Raw genomic sequence first — 15,189 nt, forward strand, 5'->3', positions numbered from 1 at the left:
ATGGGTAATTGCTCTTCAGGAATTTGATTTCAAGTTTGAATATATTTCTGGTAGTACTAATGTTTCCGCAGATTGTTTGTCATGTTTAGTGAATTGTGTGGAGGATTTGGGTAATGATGAGAATGTTGATGAAGGAGATGAGGAGAGTGAAGTCAGAGTTTGTGAAATAACGTTGGGTGCGATAAAAGAGGATGAGTGGAAGGAAGAATTAGCTAAGGATGGTGAACTGGTTGAGGTCATGAATAATGTTTCTAAGAATCTTAATAGGAAATTAGCAAAACCTTGGTCGTTAATTTCTCATGAACTAGCTGTGGTGAATGGGATTCTAGCAAGAGGGACTAGATTAATTCCTCCAGTGAGTTTGAAAAATAATATTATCAAAATGGCTCATGTTGGTCATTTGGGTATTTCAAAAACAAAGGAGCGAATCAGACAGAATTTTTGGTGGCCAGGTCTTGATTTGATGGTGGAGAGGGCTGTTCGCTGCTCAAACCGAGGTGTTCGCCTATGGTGTGCAGAGTTTTACCGTTGTGTCCGTGGGATGAAGTTGCAATAGATATTGTCAGTCCATTGCATGGTGAGCAGAGTACTCCTTATTTGTTGGTGTTGATGGACTTATATTCTCAGTGGGTGGAAGTTAGTGCCGTGCGAGATGTTACCTCTTGTTGTGTGATAACTTTTCTGGACTCATTATTTAAAAGAGAAAGTTTTCCAAAGTCTTTACTTTCGGATAATGGGCCACAATTTTGTTCAGTTGAGTTTGAAAATTATTTGACAAAATGTGGTATTGTTCACAAAAAGATTTCGTTATATCATCCTGAATCTAATGGTTCCTTGGAAAGGTTAAACAAAACTTTGAAATAGGGAATTCAGTTAGCTAGAGTTAATTCAATAGATTGGAGGGTGGAATTGCAGAATAGAGTTTCTGCTTATCGCTACACTCCTCATTTCACAACTGGGAGGACACCTTTTGAATTGTTTAGGGGAAGATCTTCAAATACTAATTTGTGTCCAGGTTGGATGGATCTGGACAAAGGTTTAAAAGATAACAGTATTGGACAATGGAGAAACAAAGAAGTCCAGTTACAGAGAAAAAGGAAAATTTACTATGATGGGAAGAAAAATGTTTTGGTTCCTAATTTTAAACTTGGTGGCATGGTAAAAATTAGAGTTCCTGTTGGTTGTAAGAGGTGGTCTAAGTTTACTGATGTAAAGAAAATTGTTAAAATGTTCAAAAATGCAGTGAAAACAGATGATGGAAGAATTTGGAATCTAAATAGAGTTGCACATCTGCCTATTAGTGTTTCAAGAGATGTTTTGTTGCCATCTGTTTCTTATGGAAAGAAAATTTCAAATTCTGTTACAAGAGTTAATGACTCCCGCAGCTCTAGCAGAGTTACTAGAGCTCCCGCTTATCTGAATGATTATGTATAACAACATTCACTTTGTAAGAAATGTTCTCTTGTATCGTTATAATAGAAAGGGAGCTGTGGGTTGAAAGTCAGCAAAAGAATGTTATAGCTTTGTGTTATGATTCCATTTGGTTATTGTAATTTTATCCTTTCATTTTTAAGTTTGATCTTGTGAAATGTAAAGGGGAAGGAGTGTGATGATGTGACTTGGTTCCATGGGGAGTGTTCCAGCATGGAACCAAGTCAGTGGAATGTTCCTCATGTGAACCTTGGGAAGGTTCCAGCTTTTTCAGTTATTCCTGTTGGAAGTTGGATGAGGTTATTTAATAAAGACCTCCTGCTTCAACCTTACTTTTATTGGTATGCGCATTATTACAAGTTTCTTTAGGAGGAATATGACTTCTGCGTGTTTCTATCTGTCCGGGAACATTGCTGTGTTGATGGAGGTGTTGAGGATACTGGTTAGTTCTGTGCTGATTGGGTCGGATCCGAGGATGAAGAGGTGGTGGAGGCATGGGTCGGTGGATGACCTGGAGTGGATGGAAGACATAATGGCTGTGGTGGTTGGGGTGGTGAGAAGAGGACAGTTGGTGATAGTTTGGCTGGTGTTCGCTTTTGGGTAGAAGCTGCTGAGGTTGAGGGTGGTGTGTTGAGGGTTGAAGTTGTTGTAGGTGGTGGCAATATTGCTGTGGGAGTAGTCTGAGAGGGTCTCGCAGAGTTCTTGGGAGGGGTGGACGAATTTCTCTGTGGCTGTCGGGTTAGTGAAATCCTTGATTATTTTGAAGAGTTCCTCAGTGTGGTTGGGCATGCTGTTGATCCGGGTGGTGATGGCTGCTTTCTTAGCTTCCTTGATGTGCTGGTGATAGATGAGGAGGGTTGTTTTGTGGGTGGCTCTGTCAGCAGGGTTTTTTGTGGCGTTCCATCACCTCTCCAATTGGTAGCAGTTGCGCTTGGTGGTCTTGAGCTCTGGGGTGTACCAGCTGACTTGTTTAGAGATTTTGTTGGCTTTTGCAGGTTTAAGGGGGGGCAACTCTGATGGTGCAGTAAGAGATCCAGGTAAAGAAGTTCTGAACAGCTTGGTCAAGGTCTACTGAGGCTTCGGACTGGGTGGTGGTGAGGGCTTATGTGCACTGAGCTTCGGTGACCTTGCTCCAGCTGAGATGGGAACTGGTGTTACGCTTAGTGATGGTGTGATGGGTGTCTGAGATGGTAAAGTGTGCAATCAGGTAAGTTCTGTGGCGTGGCTGAATTTGATTCTGTTGCTGGAAGTAAAAATGGGTTTGAGTATGTGTCTGGCCTTGTGCGTGGGTTCGGTGACCAGTTGGTTGATGTCAGTGTTTTTCAGGTACTCCAGGAGGGCTATGGAGTTAGCGTTGTTGGGGTTGATGTGGAAGTTGAGGTTGCCGAGTAGGAAGTAGTGGTGGGAGTTGAGGACCAGGGAGGCAATGATGTTGGAGATGGTATCGCAGAAAGTTGGTTGGGGTCCTGGAGGTCTGTAATTGAGGGTGCCTCTTATCAAGGTCTTTGTGTTAGTCTGTAGTAGGAAGTTGATGTGTTCCATGAAGGGCGTGGGGTTGTCGTTGGTGATAGTGCATCTGATGGTTTACTTGAAGATGATAGCAAGGCCTCCCCTTTGTTTGTTGGTCCAGTCGCGGTCTATCAATTTGTAGCCGTCTGGGGTGCCGATGGCAATGTCAGGGTTAGAGGAGGGGTTGAGCTACAATTCTGTGATGAAGGCAACGTCAGTGGAGAGGGTGGTGATTGTATCCCAGATTTCTGTGGCGTGTTTGCAGAGGGAGCGGGCATTGAGCAGGATGCATTTGTGTGGTTCCGGGATGTTCTTGGTCTTCTGGGCGGAAGTGGCGTGGGTTCCTCCGTAGGTTGTGTTGCAGAAGTGACAATGTCGGCAGGTGGAGAGTCCTTTGGTTGATCGTGGTGTGGAGGTGAAGCAGCTGTCACTTCGGTGTCCAGGGTACAGCTCCAGGAGTTCCTTGGCAGTGTATTTGTGCGTGGCGGAAGGGCCAAGGGTACTGGTGCAGGGCATGGTCCAGACGCCGACCAACGCAGATGGGCTTGCCTTCGGCATGTCAGCGGTGCAGCCACGCAGCGGCCTCCATTTGTAGTCTTGAAAGGTGGAAGGGTCCAGAGGGGAGGCAGGAGGACAGAATCAGAGTGGAAAAAACAGCAGGAGCAAGAGGGGGGTGGTGATCGCAAGTGAGTCACCCAGATCAAAGTTTCAAAATGGTACAGAATCCCATGAGCTAGGTGACTGTTAAAATAAATTAGACATTAAGGGCACAGGTGGACAGGGGCCGGGAGATGTCGGATGACAGCAAGTTGCGGTCCCAGAGACCAACCAGCATGCTCAGGAGTGGGACAGAGTGTAGGCTAATGAGGCTGCCATGGCAGGCAGCAGGAAAGCAGTGCACTGGACCAGAGGACTAATGTGGCACTCCCTGATAAACCTTACTCTGGCCCCCCTAGTCAATCGGCAGATTGTGAGGCGCCACTGACTCCTTCACCTCTCACCCCCACCAACTCTTGGTGGTTCAGGCTTTCACCAGTTGGATAAACCTAAATACATTTCCGACTGCTCTCCCGTATAGGGAGTCTAAGGAAGTGGAAATAAGGGTATTTTCTTCTCTTGGCCCTCCGTTTAATCAATGCCATTTGCTAGCTGGGCAGCTATTCCCAAGTTCCCTGCAATTTGGTGACTCAAGTCATCCCAGGTGTTCTGGAAGATGTTTGCCTGTCCTAATCAAAGCCCTACAAGACAGTAGCGATATTGACAAATTCAAAATTTGTTGTGGCTTAGATACCACGGATTACATCAGGCAAGCCATTTAGCAGTAGTGTCACTATTCATCGCCACACTGTGGACAAGAGGTCTTTTGAGCGCTGTCCAGTCATCCATTATGGACATGCCCTTTGATGGGGACTCACCTCTTAGGGACTAGGAAGATTCCACTTTGAAGTCTTTTACAGAGAACAAGGCCACACTTCGCTTCCTGGGCTTATGTGTCAGCCACATCAATCCCAACACTCCTCTCACGGTTTCATCAGAGAACCCCCATTCAGATAGCTACTTTGACCTTAGCAAGGTGCCCAGCCCTTTCATGGCCAATTTCATTGCACTCAATGGCCCTGCGGTAATGAACTGTGAGCAGTCAATCCACTTCCCTCTGTGGCGCCACCTGCCAAACCCCTTTAGAGTGCTTTTACTGCAGCACAGCCACCTGGTTGGCTGCAGGATTCAATGATTTCTACTGGGATGGTGGTCCTTAATGTCAGAATGGTGTGTCCCGGAAATTGTGCAGAGGAGTGCGCCCTACCCTTCATGGATACTCTGCTGCACCTTTCAGAGAAAGACCTTTTGGCAAAAGGGGCTATCGATAGGGTGCCGATGTCAGCGCCATTACTGGGTCGTGACTGTTACTCCCGCTACTTTCTGGTTCCAAAGAAGGACCTTTGTCCTATTTTAGGCGTGCGCCCCTTCAATGCCTTCCTCTGGTAACACAAATTGAAAATGCTTACCCTGTCTGCAGTCGACCTTGAAGACTGAATAGTGCCGTTGGACCTGCAGGACACCTATTTACGTATAACAGTCCTGCAGGCCCTTCGGCACTACCTTCGGTTCATGGTAGGACAGGAGCATTTTCACTTAACTCCCCTTTGGTCTCACCAGTGCCCCTGTGGTGTTCATGAAAGTTTTGGCAGTGGTAGCAGCACACCTTCGCAGTTCAGAGGTCCCAGTCTGCCCCTAACTTGATCAACTGGCATTTGAAGGCAGGCTCGCCCAAGGCAGTCATCAATCACCTCCAGACTATGGTAAGCCTCCTGCCATCTTTGTCGTTCTCTATCAATGTGCCAAAGTCACACCTGACTTCTTCTCAGATGTTCCCCTTGATCAGAGCCATTCTAGGCTCAATTCTGTTTTGCGACTTTCCCCTGTAAAGAAGAATCCCGGAAATTTAGTCTATGTTTTCAGCCTCTGTCCTGGATTTCATGGAGGTTAACTTAGGAGACTGATGGGAATGATGGCCGCCAGCATCCTGCCGGCCAAGCGTGCCAGGTGGCATATGCAGGCATTGCAGTGGGATCTGAAGTCTCAGTGGGCCCAACAAATCAGGTTTACATCTCCAACCATATCCGGATTTCGGAAGAGACTGTGAAAGATCTGGAGGGCTGTAACTGAACCATAATTGGAATGGTAGACCCCTCTCCCTACCCCACCCAGCGCAGACAGTGGTTGTCAATCCATCACTTCTGGTTTGGGAGGGCCACCTGGGAGAAGTGAAGATCAGAGAACTTCACAATCAACTTCTGGAGCGGAGGGCTAACCGCTTGGTGTTAAAAGCCTTTCTTCCGTCTGTCAAGGGGAGACTGGGACAGTGGGAAAGTAAACCTTGTGTCAGTAGGCACTGTGCCTTTGGAAATGGCTGAATCCTCATGGAGTTTTCCTGTTGGTGAACCACCTGGCAGGATCTTTTAATTCTAGCGTGGACAAGCTCAGCGTCGATGCCTAGCAGGTCACGATAGGCAATTGCTCCCAGAGGTGGTGCAAGGTCTCTTCCGCAAATGGGGAAAGCTTTGCGACTGTCGTGCAATGTCATCAGTTCTGCATAGTGGCTTTTCCAAGGCTTCTGTTGTTCAGAAAGGTGTTCCATATAAAGTGGAACTTGGGACTCCTATGTGCCGTCCAGCCGATACCTCTTCAGCCCAGAATTCTAAAGAGGTTCAGAACTGGCTAGGCCCATGTTGTTCTAGTGGCTCTGGGTTGAGCACAGAGAGTCCGGTATGCAGGTCTCCTGGGCATGACCATCTGCCCTCCGATCTGGATGTCCCTCTAGGAGGATATGCTGACACAGTAATGGGACAGGGTCCTGCAACTGGGGCTTCTCAATCTCCACCCTCATCCTTGGAGAGTTAGTGGTGACTGTATATGCCAGTCGTTATGACAAATTGGTGGCTTGCCTTCCAGGCAAAGTTATCTGACATTTTGGTGTTGGTTTTGCCCCTCACCCAGCAAGGCTTTGAAATGGGGGGGGGCGGACACAGTTAAAGGGTACCTTTTGGCTCTTTCAGCCTTTTTACAGTTGCCAGGCCAGCCCTCATTGTTGAAATCACCTGTTGAAACAATTTTTGTTAAAGGACTCTAACATCTGTTTCCTCCCTCCCCCTTTGTCATGCCACAGTGGGACCTTAATTTGGCTCTCACATATTTGATGTGTACTCCCTTAGAGCCACTTCAGTACTGTCCTTTGCGGATTCTCAGCCTCAGGATGGTATTTCTTACTGTCCTAAGACTGACACAGCGTGTAAGTGAGCTTGAATCGTTCTGTGCCAACTCGCCATACACCACCTTCTTCCCAGACAAAGTGGTGTGCACATGCAAGTTTTTTGCTGCAAGTTGTGATGCCATTCCACGTCAGTCAAAATATCAACTCCCCAGCATTTTTTGATCCATCATACCCCTTTGAGTAGGAGAAGAGACTCCATTGCTTGGACCCCAAATAAGCACTGAGCTTTAACATTGATCATACCAGAGAACACCAAGTGGATGATTAGCTCTTTGTGGAGTTTGCCTGAGAGTACAAAGGCAAGACCTTGCAGAAAAGGACCCTCTGGATCGTGCTCTCCATTAAGATCTAGCACTTGCCAGAAAGCAGCTCCATAAGGGCTGCAAGCTCATTCCAGCAGAGCCAAACCTGCTATCACTGTGTTGGCACGCAGAGTCTCTCTTGTGGATATCTATTCGGCAGCTAAGTGGGTGTTGCTCTATACATTCAAGAAGCACTACTGCCTGGATAGCTAGGTTAATAGAAAGGCAAATTATGTCTGCTCAGTCTACAGGACTTTTTGGTTTGATTCCATTCACAGGCCTGCCTCTAAATAGGTACTGCCTTGGTATCTATTCAAAAGGTGAGGAATCTACAGTTAGCAGTCTCTATCAGAAGAACAAGTTATTTACCTTCAGTTATGCTTTTTCTAGAAGAGACTCCATCTAATTGATGATTCCTCACTGACTCTCATATCTTCCATCACACCCATTTAGTGAATTGGTCAATATCTATTAATAAGATACTAAGTTTCGAAATCTGCACACTGGTCAAAGCCAATTTGATGTTGGGGCTATGTGTCTGGAGGCGCAGATAGCCACGATAGCAACTGATGTCAACACGCAGGAATGGCACCTATATAGGCTCCGCTCATTATTAACAGTGCGGAACAACTTCAGTGCGGAGCCACTTTGTGCCACCAACCGGCGCACAGTGGTACTGTTGAAAAGTTTCCGGATTGAGATTCATGCCAGGGGAATACTTAAAAGGAATCTGCAGTTCGATAGTCTAACGAAGGTAAGTAGCTTACTCATATAAACTTATTTTCCTGTCTCAAAAATATTTGTGGCAAATTACCCTTAAGACACATTGATGCCGACATCCCAGTGCAAGCTCTGAATGTCTCTAAATATTTATTGTAAACTGAGTGGTATAGAGTGGTCCCTTTACAGCCTATTAATATATTTTTTAAAGTGTTTCTGGCGGTCAATGTATTCCGAAGGACTATTCAAACCTTTTTATTTTAATGCTAAATAAGGAATTCCAACACTTGTTTTGTGGTGCTATGCCAGCCTAGAAAGCTGTCAGTGTACTTTTTCTATCTCAAAGATTTGTTAAAGAAGTGTGTGTGAATTAAAGATAGCTCTATTTGGTTAAGTCTGTCCACCAGCCAAGAAGCTCAGTAGGAAGAGAAACTGATTTAGGGTGTATCAGCAACTAGTGACATTCAAGTGAAGAAACTGCTGAGAAACAAAATCCATTAGTGGAATTATTGGGTCATTCAGTTAGAAAAACTAAGGCAACAAGGATATTTCAGTTTGGTGAGAAAAGTGATAGACAATTGCCTCATCAACTTAAGATGCAACAGGCAGCTAGTAAGGTGAACAAAATTGAACATAACTCGCCTGTGGTTTCTAAAGAATCTGCCTTCACAAAAGGAAGGTTGAAAATTCAGACTTTATTTTTTGATATGCAGAAAGCAAATAAAGATCCAGCGGCTCCCACAGACAACAGCAACTGCCTTCACTGGAAAATGCCCTCTACTAGGTTCCATGTAGTGTAACCAGAACTCTTTAACCAGTCTACTCTCACTTGAGCTAGATAGATCAAATCCCTCTTTCTCAATGACAAACAAATTAATTCAACATTGCATGAAGCTTTAAAATATACAGATCAACAGCATCGTATAATCTTACATTATAACAATATAACATTTACATAGGAAATAATGGGGAATTGTAAGTTTGTATATTTCACCAGCATAGCATTGGGTTATTTTACTGGCATTCCTCACTTCATACCCTTCCAAACCAACTTTGTTGCTCTTAATATTAACAATTTTCTTTGGTTTGGACTAACTGGGCTTTCCTTCTCTCCAAGGTATCACTACTTTTTGTACATTCCCACTCACCCCTTTTATTGGGTCTGGAAATTATTTTGTTTCAGGTCTAGAAAATATTTTAGGCGCTTTTACATTCTTTTTAGAGAAAATGATATAGTCTCCCCGACGGCCTTCCCCTCCCCCTGTACTAGCAGGTATATTATAGGTAGCAAAGCCCACCCTTCCACAATCCTCTCTTGCCCATGTCTCCTGAAATAGGCAGACATCAAACTGATCAACAAACCCACCCCATTCAGGAGACGATAGCTTAGACTTAATACCTGCCAGATTCCATGACAGGATCTAGAGATCCCCACTTTGCTTTGCTGTTTCATCAGGCAGGCTAAGGATAGTTTCAGATGTTGTTTGAGGGTTAGAAGAATTTAGGGTAGCTTCCCACATGAGCTGCCACCCCACCACCCTGAATACCCACTCAAAAGATATCCAATCAGTATTGCTCACTTTTCCATCCAAACTGAGATTAGCAATTATTAATATCTATTCCCGCCCTGTATCACTCACACAGGAATCAAAAACCTTGGAGGAATTAAATCGTTTTATCCCAAGGGTGCCACCTAATTCAGGTTTGATAGTGGGGGGCGACTTAAATTGCCACTTCGAACCTCTTCTAGGCTCACATGATGCTGTTATCGGCGAGGATGATCTACAGTGGGCTATACCTGACCCCCAAACGTACCCAGTAAAATCTTGGTCACCTCTGGTTCTGCAGATCAATGCTATTGCCTTAACACACTCCCTGAGGGCCTACAATGGCCGTACTCCATCGGATAGGCCCAGTAGGCCGACATTTAATAGAACTGGTCAGGCCTCCCAAATAGACTATATTATGGTGGAGTGCAGCTCTTGGCATCAGGTGAAGGACTTTGAGGTCATCCCACGGATGGACAGTGACTATAATGCTTTGTCACTAATCCTCAGGGTCCCAGACTCGGGCATATCCCCTCCTAGTGAGACTCAGACTGGCGACAGGTTAATCATGACCAATGACAGGAGAAGGATAAAATGGGGTGTAATGAAACAATCTCCGGAGAAATTGCTAGAGCTCTATGGAACGGTTATCCCGATACTGCAGGAAATAGGTATGCTTAGGGTTGACGGGGCCAACACAACTTATTTATATTCGGTTGCAACGCTCCATACTCCGCTTATAGTTAATTTAGCTGATATTTTAAATCCTATTAGTCGCCCAAAGGAAAACGAAAGATTTGCCACATTCATGGTATAATGACGAATGCCGCAAGGCCAAGAAAGCACTGCTAGAGGCTATTAAAGGGGAAGAAAATATACTGATAAAAAGTAGACGGGCCCACTACAAAGAAGTCGTCTCTAGCGCAAAACAGTCTTGGGAAGAAAACAAATGGCTAAATATTAAATCTGCCCTATTGAGTCGGGATATGAAAGCATTTTGGCTAATAATAAGAATGGGATGTAAGGAAGGTACTCTTGCTAGAGAACCTAATTTGCCTGCCGAAGTGTGGACTGAGCACTTTTCAAGGTTGTATGCAATTGACAGGGAACAGGTCCCCCAACTAGACTCCAGGGGTATGTTTGGTCCAGAACCTGCATGTGCAGAAGCCCATTTGGTCCCACCGAGTAGGCGGGCAAATGTTGTTTGCGTAAAAACAACGTTGCAAGAGGTTACCTCAGCATTACAAAAATTACCTGCAGGAAAAGCCCCTGGGTCGGATAAACTCCCCAGGGATATGTTTCGGGATGGACCATCAATTTGGGGCCCCTATTTTCTAGTATTATTCAATGCCATTATGAACGCCATGCCCATCCCTGAGACTTGGGCCGGGGCTGAGATTGTACCAATCTTTAAAAGGGGTTCTCCGTTATTGCCAGCAAACTATAGACCGATCAGTTTGATCAATGTCACACAAAAACGTCTTGCTAGGGTAATACTGGATCGAATCCAGTGCTGGATGGAAGAAAATGATATTATCAGTCCGTACCAGGCAGGTTTCAGGAAAAACACCTCCACACTCGACCAAGTATTTAGATTTCAACTTATCACATGGAAGACAGTATCAATGGAGGGTGGCAGGCTCTATTTGATATTTGTGGACCTGAAAACTGCTTTTAATCTCGTCCCCAGACCCAAATTGTGGGGGGGGGGGGGGGGTTCTAAGAGATATGGGGATCCCTGCCCATCTACTTGACATATTGATCAAGCTGCATGATAACACCTATGCTAAAGTCAGATGTGGAAGGGGAGGAGAATTGACCGGCAGACTTTCAGTTGGCAGGGCTGCGTGCTCGCACCGACCCTGTTTTGCCTCTTTGTCAATGCACTAATCCAGCTCCTGGCCGAGGTAGCAAACAACAATGCCCCAAAGTTAGCTAACACCAAGGTGGCAGCATTGATGTTTGCCAACGATACCCTCCTCCTATCAATGACACTAATAGGCACTCAGAGGTTACTGGATAGTTTTGCCTTATTCTGTAATAACAGGGGTTTGGCGATCAACACCGCCAAAACTAAATTTATGATCATCAACCCCCCCCAAGACAACCCGCCCTAACCCACAATTGAATGGTATCTGTTTGGAAAGGGTGTCTGTATTTGAATACCTTGGTGTCACCCTATCAGAAGACATGCAGTGGGCGCCCCAAATAGCCAAAGCTAAGCTTATGCTTTCACAGATTGCCGGGAATATAGCCAAACTAGCCAGGAAGTCATTTTTTAAACCTATTGGTTCCACGCTTGAAATGTACAGGGCTCAAGCGAAAATTATAAAAGAAGTAGAAGGAAATTCCCCACAGCGCTTTACTGAATACTTATTGAATTTGGGTCTTCCAAGGATTGATGAAGATCATTCCAATAACATGTGACGAAGTTTGAGATGCTATTACTAACATTTTTAAGAGATTTGTGGCACTCTGGCTTTCTCATACTTGGAAGATGACTAACCTGGAATGGGGACTGAAACCGCCTTGAGCATCTCAGATTTGAGCTGAATGAGGATAGCTCATTGTAGTTGTTCTACCCATAACCTTTGATACTGTAGATCCTAACATTATCATTTGAGGTCTCAGAAAGTTATCTATGGGGTGCTTCAGGGATCTTCTGTGTTCCCAGTCCTGTTTACTGTCTCTATGAAGCCTCCCACCATATTATTAGAGCACACGGAGCACATACCCACTTCACTTGAAACGCAATATGCTGCAGTGCCGCCTGGGCCGCACACCCACATTAGCGGGGAAAAATAGGAGGTGCCTCCTTAAGTCCTCACTAAAAAGCAAAGGGATCCATCCACACATGCAGGCAGGCTGTCATATCTTGTTTAGAGTCCGAAGACCTCATATTGATCTACCACTTCAGAAAATTCTTAAATACATTTAAACAAAAAAGTAAATGAGCGCAGAGAGGCACAGTGACAAAAGTTGTCAGTTGGGGAATGGTCACTCGCACACTAAAACTCAGGGCCATCCTGGCTTTCCTAGGACTTTTTCAACAAAACTTATGACAACTGGGCCAGGCTGCTAGCTGGGGAGCGGACACATCAAAACCTTGGGATATTCTGGAACCTTCAGATGAACCTGTGCACCTGCACCTAACTGACAGTGTAACTTCATGATCCTACGAGACAGCCTGAGAAGACTTTAAAACATCTCTGGCTGCCCCAAGACCTCCCGACAAAGCTGTGATACATGAACCAGTTTGCTAGCTGGGGAACGGACATCAAAATCTTGGCCTATCCTGGCATCCTGAAACTTTCTGACACGGCCGCACGAATGAATTTAAAACAGCCGTGTGACTTTTATAATCCCTAGAAAGCGCTTGATAACACTTTTAATCTGTACACTTGCACTTTAAAACACCTCTTCCCCCGGGGGGTAGCTACAGGATTTGTGGAGGCCTCCAGACAAGTCACGTGCCCGACATCCCCCTGACAACACTCTCGCACTTTAAAATACCTTTTTAAAACATCTTTTTTTGCTCTGTATGTGGTAACCTCAGGGCATTGTGAGGTCGCTCAATAAATTATGTGTCGACTTTGATGCCACCCAAACCCTGTACACCTGCACCCCAAAACACTCTGTGTTTCCACAGGAAGTTATTTTAACTTTACTTGCATTTTACAATATTTTTCACTCACGTAGGGCTCATGCCCACCTAGTGGCACAATTGCTTGATGTTTCTCTTCCCTTGATTTGTCTTAGGAATTTTAATTATTGTTTTTTCTCTTATGTAAGATTTTAATTAATCGATGTAAATAAAGTTACTTACTATATATAGACGATACCCAGTTGGTGTTGAGGATAGATAAAACAAATACTCAACAACAGGAAATCTCAGTGGCTGAACTTCTGAAAGCTTAAAATGGATGAACATGAATTTCTTGAAATGTAATGCTTCCAAAATGAGAGCACTTTTTCTTGGAAAAAAGTTGATTCGGTTTTCTCTATTCTGGCTACCTAATACGAAGATGGCACAGAACCCCTTCAGACTCAGTAAAGAGCCTCGAATTTACTATCATTAAATAAGGAATCCAGTTTCAATACACAGATCAACTCTGTGGTTTCCTTCTGCTATTTTCTGCTGAGTCTACTGACAAAAATCCATCTGTTCTGCACCATCAACTTAGAGCCTTGGTGGTCAGTGGCACCATCCTTTCCAGGCATCCCTATACGAATGCTGCATGCATGCTATCGGGAACTAACTAATGCTCCATACTTGAGCTTCTAAGAGCCCAAAACTTGGTGGTGTGGATGGTGTTCAATTTCAGACAAATGGACACAATTGCCAAAGTACAAAAATAGTTGCATTGCTTTCCTACTCCAGCGTGGTTTGAGATCTTGGATTTCATTAAAATCGTCTGGTATGCTGCAGATTCTAACAAGCTTTTCAGAAAACACGTGAGATGTGTTCCTACTTGTTCCCTTTATTCTGTTTCCTCACTTCTGCACACTGTTCCACGTTTTTATTCTGCACAAATAGACGAACATTCCTTTTCAATTATGGCACCTTCCTTCTCCAACAATCTTCCACTTTGTCTGAAACAAATGTACAATCACAATCTACCTGCTACACTAAACTCAGACTTGACTTTCACATTTCTCAACACCAAGATCCTAATGACGTAGCCATACAACACGTTTTATAAATATAATACTTACCTAATACTTATTGATGAAGTTGTTCTAAGAGAAAGCTGCTGACCGGGCGCTATTCGTGTGCAATTCCATACAATGTTTTTCTCTAACTTGTTCCAAATGTTGTGGAAAGTATGTATTTACTACTGCTAAAACATAGAACTCTTGGCCGTGCATCCTCTTTGAGGTTTTTAATAAACCAGTTAAGGATAAGAGAATGCATGCCTCTTTTCTCATTTCCTTGCTCAACTGTGTTTCTAAAATGCATTCTAAAATATTTGAAGAAAGGCTGGGCAAAGTCTTTGAGATTGTTATTCATCAAGATCAGCAGAGGCCTTTGGTAATTAACTATCCTCACCCACACACTTGTCCAGCCGTTCCATCTTGCTATTTTGGAGAAAACATCTCTTGGTTGATGCTAAAAAACATAAAAAGCTTTCGGTCCTATCAACTAGGGCTATCTGAGGTTTCTTTTGTTGCATTTCTGTTTTCCACTCCTCTTTGCGTAGAGTCTTGGCACTATATGGCCAGCAGAATTGCAAAGGAGGCCATTTGCCAAAATGTTTTAGCCTCATATGGGTGTTGAGATGGTTGTCCACCCTGAAATGTATGCAGAGTACTTTTAAACTATAATATACTTGGGGGAAGTGGAATTCCACCAATCCTTATTTTTTTGTGTTTAAATCGGTTTTATTGTTTTTTTAAATATACATAAGCAAAGCCATGTTACATACAGTGTTCGCATCGTTTATACAGTGTATGGACATTTTGCTGGATGATAACTATATATGTAGGGTCACCAACAATAACACGGTATTGACTTTGATAGTGCAACACTGGTATGCATCAAATGTTTCCATTAGTATTCACTGGCAAATGTTCCAAACTTCACACACTTGTAATTTCAGATCCAAACTGTATTTGCTTCAAACAAACATAATATAACAAACTTTGTATATGGCTGCCTAAACCGCATTTTCCCAGTCAACAGTTCTCAATTCTCCGATGCCACATGCATTTTATATATATATGTTCATCTAGGTGAGTTTTGGCTCCCATAACTATGGCTACCACCATTGCTTTGAATGCCAATAGAGGGTAGGTTACAGCTAATAGTGGTGTGTCAAATGATGTCCGCATTGGTGAGAGGTGCGTCCCAGTCTCCATCTTGAGCTACTTCGTCCCCTTCAGATTGGACACTGTGCTCTAAAGAGGC

Source organism: Lissotriton helveticus, chromosome 1_1 (genome assembly GCF_964261635.1).
Source record: "Lissotriton helveticus chromosome 1_1, aLisHel1.1, whole genome shotgun sequence".
Taxonomy (NCBI): Eukaryota; Metazoa; Chordata; class Amphibia; order Caudata; family Salamandridae; genus Lissotriton; species Lissotriton helveticus.